The following is a 7,447-nucleotide window of genomic DNA, read 5'->3' on the forward strand; positions in this document are numbered from 1 at the left end:
AGCGTCAAACTCTCTGCTCGAGCGGAGGAACAAAATCGAAGGGTCACGCTCGAGCGTCAAAACCCTCGCTCGAGCGTCCGATGACCTGCAGAGAAAAATACTGGGAGATGGATATTCACGCTCGAGCGTCAGAACTCCCACTCGAGCGGAGAAGCAACAACAAAGGGCTCGCTCGAGCGTCAAAAGCCCCGCTTGAGCATGAAGGCCAAAATCTGGGCATCAACTCTAGGTTTCCAAACACAACCAACCTGTTTCAAACCTGCCCAACACAAACCAAGACTCCAATACAAATAGTAAGGGATGGAAATGAAAATAAGACAACAACACACTCCACGGAACCGAGTCCGGAATACAATAAATAAAGAAGGGAAAAATCGGGATCGCTATACTACATTTTAAGAGGCACATAAATTGTTAAGTGATATCAATTGTGGTTATCAAACAAGCATAATTGATTATTACTTAATGCATTCAGTTTTAAGTTTTGAATTAGCTTATCACTTAATTTTTGGAATTAATAAAACTAAATTGAGTACTGAAATGTTTAAGCATTAAACTGGAATTGCAATTTTTATACGAAGTAAAAAAATATGTGGATATAAAAAAATTCAAATATATCAACTAATTTAATAAAACAGAGTGCTGCTATTAGCACCCTATCAATTATTTTGGACCCTCCATTTTTTAGCTTCTTTTTTTTTTTTTTATTATTGCAATAATAACCTCAAATGAAATTACTAAAAAGGACATCAAAATTTTTGGGACACCCTATCTCACAATTAAGCCTACACACCCACTACATCATGAGTTAGGGTTTACGAGACCACCCACCTATTACACGATCTTGGGTAGAACTCACCTCAAAAGCTAGCTATTAAGGTGAGGGCGCCCTCATGCTTATATGCGTAATATTACTTTAGTACTCAGGTAATGTGGGACTTCGCTTCACATCCTCCCTCACGCCCAGCGTGCTTACTTGGCAGCACCTGTGGCGTGTGGGCTAGGGACATGCGCCCTACCCATCCTTTAGTACTCTGGCTTTGATACCTTGTTAACTTTCTAAATCAAATTGTATATTCAATTGTGTTTTAATACAATGTGTATATCTGATATATATATATATATATATATAGCAATTCTAAACCTAATCCTAAATAGGAAACAAGAATAAACCTAAACCAATACTAAATAGGAAACAATATTCACATAATATATACTATACTAATATTATTCTCAGACCCCCGCTCAAATTCAAGGTGTTTGGGTAGAAAACACTGAGAGTTTGCTAAGAAGAAATAGAAACCGAGCAGTAGTGTGAGTCTTGGTAAAGCAGTCAACAAGCTGCAGAGCTGAAGAGATGAAAGGAAGCGAGATAAAGTCAGACTGCCAATGCTGACGAACAAAGTGACAATCAATCTCAATGTGCTTGGTCCGCTCATGGAAGACAGTGTTATGTGTAATCTGAATAGCACTGCGGTTGTCACAATAGAAGGAGGACGGAGAAGACTGAGAGACGTCCAAGTCAGAGAGAAGACAACGAAGCTAGACAACTTCAGCAGTAGTATGAGCCATAGCACAATACTCAGCTTCGGCAATAAAGCGAGCAACAACAGTTTGTTTCTTACTTTTCCAAGAGATCAAGGAATCGCCAAGAAACATACAGAAACTAGATGTGGACTTGCGATCAGTAACATCACCAACCCAATTAGAATCAACATAGGCCACCAAATCTAGAGAGAAAGTAGAGGACAATAGTAAACCCTGAAATATAGTACCTCGGAGATAGCGAAGAATCCGAACCAAGGTAGCCCAATGTGTGGAGCGAGGAGTAGAGACAAACTGGCTAACCACATGAACCGCATAGGCAAGATCAGGACAAGTAACCGTTAGATAGACTAAGCAACCCACGAGCTCTCGATATAGAGTAGGATCATCCAAAAGAACACCATCAGTAGTGTTGAGCTTTACATTAACCTCAATAGGGGTATCAGAAATCTTAGTGTCAGTAAGACCGGCGCAATGAATAACCTTATTGGCATACTTCGCCTGAGAGAGAAAGTAGCCCTTGGGAGAAGAAGTTACCTCAATACCAAGAAAATACCATAATAGGCCCAGATCCTTCATTTCAAATGTGTGGAAAAGATGCTGCTTGGACTCAGATATAGCAGAAGAGTCAGAACCAGTGATGATCATATCATCCACATATAGTAATAACGCAACAAATCCAGTAGAGGTGTGGAGAAAAAATAAAGCAGAGTCTTGGACACGAGGATAAAACCCAAGCTCAGTAACAGCAGTCTGAAAGCAAGCATACCAAGCACAAGGAGACTGTTTCAGACCATACAGAGCACACTGAAGGCGACAAACCTGTCCAGAGGAATGGTGAAGGCCAAGGGGAGGACACATGTAAACCTCTTTAGTGAGATGGCCATTAAGAAAAACATTTTAACACCTATCTGATAATGAGACCAAGAACGAACAGCAGCGACAGATATCAAAGTACGGACAGTAGTCATCTTGGCAACAGGATCAAAGATCTCCTTATAATCAATACCATACTCCTGTGAGAAACCTTTGGCAACCAGACAAGCTTTGTAGCGTTCAAGAGAACCATTAGAATGAGTCTTGACTTTGTAGTCCCATTTACAACCAACTAGATTCTTACCAGTATGAAAAAGAACCAACTCCCAAGTACGAGTTTTCTGTAAAGCAAACAACTCATCCTCCATAGCTTGAACCCAATGAGGATCCTGACAGGCCTCCTTGTAAGATTGAGATTCTGAAAAAGAGTGAATAGCAAACAAAAAATATGATAGGAACCAGAAAAACATGTATTAGACCAACCTAACCAGTTTGGAGGATGACGCGTTTGAGTAGGATATCGGTGTGTAGCAGGATCAGAGTCGTCAGAAGCAGGAGGATCAACAATAGGGGCAAAGACAATCGGTGGAGTAGGAGCCTTGCGACGAAAATAAACTAACAATGAAGGAGGAGAAGAAACTGAAGGAGAAGAAGATGGAACAAGCTCAGGAGAACTGTGGAGATGTACTAATTAGATGGAACCTTGGAAGGAAACGGATCAATATGAACCAAATCCTCTTTGGAAACTGGGGCGGTGAGAGGAGGAAGCTGAAAATAAGGTAGACGTTCGAGAAAAGAAACATGACGGGAGACATAAAGATGACGGGAAATAGGGTCATAACACCGATAGCCTTTCTGAGTAGGACTATAACCCAAAAAGACACAGAGGGCAGACCGTGCACTAAGTTTGGTCCTATCTTTGTAGGGAAGAAGGGCAAAATAGGCAGACCCAAACACATGAAGGAGGGAGTAGTTAGGAATTTGGGAGAAAATGCCTCATAAAGAGATCGGCCAGAAAGAAAGGGAGTAGGCATGCGGTTGAAAAGAAAAGCAGTAGTAAGAACTACCTCCCCCCAGAATGGAACCAGAACTGAGGCAGAGAGAAGAAGTGACCTAGTTGTCTCAAGAAGATGACGGTATTTACGTTCGGCTCGACCATTTTGGGCAAGTGTATCTGTACAGAAAGTTTGGTGAATGGTACCTAAATTGGCCAAATACTCATAGAACTCATTTTTAAAATATTCCTCACCCAAGTTAGACCTTAACACTTTAATTGTAGACTCAAACTGAGTAATAATCATAGATTGAAATGTACAGTATATCCGACAGAAATCGGACTTATGAGTCATAAGTTAAACCCAAGTGTAACGGGTGCAGTCATTAACAAATGACACATAGTATGCAGAACCCCCTTTAGTAAGGACACGAGAAGGGCCCCAAATATTAGTATGAACTAAAGAAAATAGTGTATCAGATATAGAAGTAATTTTACGAAAAGGTAAGGTTGTCATTTTGGCAAGTTTACACCCCCGACATTCAAGAAGGTCACTAGGAAAAACTTTACCCAATATACCTAACTAAGCTAAAGACCGTAAGCGGTCAGCAGACAAATGCCCTAATTTAGAATGCCACAAGTAGAAATGAGTGGACAGAGAATCTAACTGAAAAAAGAAAAAAGCAGTTGGAGAAGTTGTTATCTGCAGATGCAAGCTCTCCACCACATAGAGGTCTCTAACTTTACGGCCTATCTCAATCTACTGCTTAGACATTCGATCCTACACAGAACAGATAAAAGAAGAAGAAGAAGAAAAGATAATATCAAAACCGGAAGTATCAAGCTGATTGATAAATAATAAACTGACAGATAACTAGAGAACAGAAAGGACAAATGGAATAGAGACAGCAAACATAGCAGACGGTAAAACAGACCCAACAGATATAACAAACATACCAAACCCATTAGTAGCATTAACAGTAATAGAAAAAGGAGGGGGAGTACAATTTTAAAGTAAGAAGAGATGGAGAGTCATATGATGAGAGGTACCAGAGTCAAAAATCCAGACAAACGAAGAGATACCTGAAGAAGACCCAAGCAAACCTGAATGAAAAGAGGAAATAATGGAGGCAGATGGGGATCGTTGGGAGGTAGACAGTGTATGTTGAAGCTGACTGATTAATCTGAGCACTCAAGGAAGCCAGGTCAGGATCAAGAGCTGGAGCAGATGCAGTAGAACTGGCGAAAGCCTGAAAATTACTCGGAGAAGAAGGGCAAAATTGGGTTTGAGACTGCTAAGAATACGAGCCAGATAGACATCCCTTCTTGGAACAATGATACTTCCAAGGCAGAAAGCACACTCATCCAGAGCTAGAGACATCATAATAACCAAAAAGCTAAGAGGTTCAAGTGTAATAAACCCTAAATAGCCAAACTAGGGGTCAAAGGATAATAAACAAAAATCTGATGGGGCAAAATCTAATAAACTAATGCCAGATGGGCCAAATATGACCAAACATAACTAGAAAAGGAGTTACGTAATTCCCAAAACAGATGTAGCGAACCAGAGAAGAGATGGGTCAACCAATCTGACCTAGAACTAGCGAGAGAGAGAAAGCAGACCGTCGCAAGAACCAGACGAAGTACCCAAGTGAGATGGGTCGACTACGTAAGACCAGAGATTAGGATCAGAGATGGCTGCCAGGGTACTTTGAAAATTCAACAATCCATATTCTCTAAATCCAACAATCACCACCTCCATCACCACCCATCCATCTTTGCCAAATCCAATAATCAAAACCTACCCACTATCAAAACCTTGAAAAATCTTTGGCGTCAATATTCCGGCTGCAATGATGGCTACTATTTGATTGCATACACTTTTCCAGCGATGACAATGAGTAGAAGTTTTTTCGACAACCACAAGTCCATGAGACGAGAGGAATACAACAATAAAAACTCAAAACAGATTCACAACTTTGATGGTTTTCTTAGTTTAGAGGAGATTGGCCTTGTAAGGGTAAGTATCTTGAAAAAAATGGCAAAAATAATAAAAATTGTTCGTTATTTTTTCAGGACTGAACTTCCAAACATATGACCAAAATCTGGAACACAGGTCCGAACATTGTTTGTTTGTTCAGGAATTAGGAACCGAACATTTCTTATTTGTTCTGGAACAAATAACCGAAGCAGCAACAGAAGCAGGCAGACAAAAAAGGTCCGAGCACCCTTGAGTGGTCGACTGGTGGGTGGAATCTTGTCTAGTTTTGCTCACACAATGAGTCCATGGATAAATGACAGAAAACCAACTAGAGAAGCATGAGAGTAGGTTGTGTTGTATGTGTGACAAAAGATAATAGGGGGAAAAAAAAATAGATTGACAGACATCATAATGAAGCAAAGAAAAAAAACTTCTTAATCAGCACAAATTTTTTCTACTGGTTTTCAAAGGTTCTACCGTCATGGGTTTTGTTAGGTTTTGGGAGAGAGGCTTTTTTGGGGTGTGGTGGCGTGCATTTGAATGGGTGGAATGTTTTTACAAAGATGATTTTGGTATCATTTGGGGTAAGAAAAAATATTTTAAAGGTTTTAAAATTTATAAGTGGGAGTCCAAAGAAGTAAGGGATCCAAAATAATTGATGGAGTGCTAATAATAACACTTATAAAAAAAACATAGAACCAACTTGCATTTAAAGATTAGCTTTCAGTGACTAGTCTCATTGGCATAAGATTCAGAGGTTTTTTTATTTATTATTTTAAAGAAGATTTTCAACTTTAAGGTGGTAACCTATTGTGTGCTATGAAATGCACTTGATTGTCCAACCACTGAATATATCATGAAGTAAGCATTTCTTATATCTCAAATCTTGATAACAAAAGCATTCAATTTGTACGAACCTCAAAATGTGGTCAGTTTGAAGAATTGAATGCTGTGCATTTTTTTTTTTTTTTGATCTTACGTGCATTATATGTTCTTTTGAAATCATCTTGCAAGAAGAGCCAAAACAAAAATAAGGACAATAAAATTCTCCCTATTGGTGAAACATCCCAAAAAGTGTTTATGTAAATCGAATGAACCCAACTCCCACACAAAATAATCTTGTTGCATGTAAGAATCGAAATTTGCAAAATAGATTCACTAGAACATTTTCGTTTGATAATGTTGTTGATTTCTTGTTTTCTGTTTACAAAAAACAGAAATTGAGTTTTAAATAATCTAATAAATGTGAGTAATGAAATTTTAAATATTTGCAGAAATTAGGGGCTTTTATGGACCCGACCTATTTGCCAAAAATGACCAACCTGATTCAATCCACCAACTTTTAAGCAGTTTCAATAGTATGGGTGGATGGATGTAGATGGAGATTTCTAGATCCTCTTATGTTCGGAGGGATGGCAGATGAGAGGCCACTAAAACACCATCTAGGAAACCAATCCAAAAAAAAAAAAGATATTTATTGACAACATTATAAATACACTTCTTGTTTGCTTAAAATATGAGCTTTGTAATTTGAAAAATTATAAATATTTATTATCAATTTTTTTTTATGAAAAATTAAAATTTGTAACTGATCTCCTATACAATGATAAAATTATCCAAATTATTAATTGAAATAAAATTATGATATCATTAAAATCTGTTAATTGACATCATAATTTTTTAATAAAATAAGTCATTTGTTATGAAATTAGAAATTCAATGAGTGGGATATAATTTTTAAAAAGGTTTAGCTTGTTTCTAGTTGGAGATCAAGACTAGACCGTACAGTCCGCAACATGGGCCCACTTTTGGATCCCATCTCGATGATCTGAACCGTTCACATTTTACAATTCGTTGAGTATATCATCCATGCAAAAAATCAAATCGATCGAATAACAACAATCACTCGTTCGAATCAATTTTATATCAATCATTTATTTTTTTATCGTCCATTTTTTTTTTTTACCTTTATTTGCCTTTTACCCTTATTCTTTATTCTCTCTTTAGTTGTTTGCTAGTAATTTCTTTATTCTCTCTTATGGAGGGAAAGAACTTCTAAAAAAAGGTGTTGTTCTGGGTTGTTAATGACACTAAAAGATCTTTTTGAAGAC

Source organism: Camellia sinensis, chromosome 12 (assembly GCF_055761805.1).
Source record: "Camellia sinensis isolate YWXY chromosome 12, ASM5576180v1, whole genome shotgun sequence".
NCBI classification, from domain to species: domain Eukaryota; kingdom Viridiplantae; phylum Streptophyta; class Magnoliopsida; order Ericales; family Theaceae; genus Camellia; species Camellia sinensis.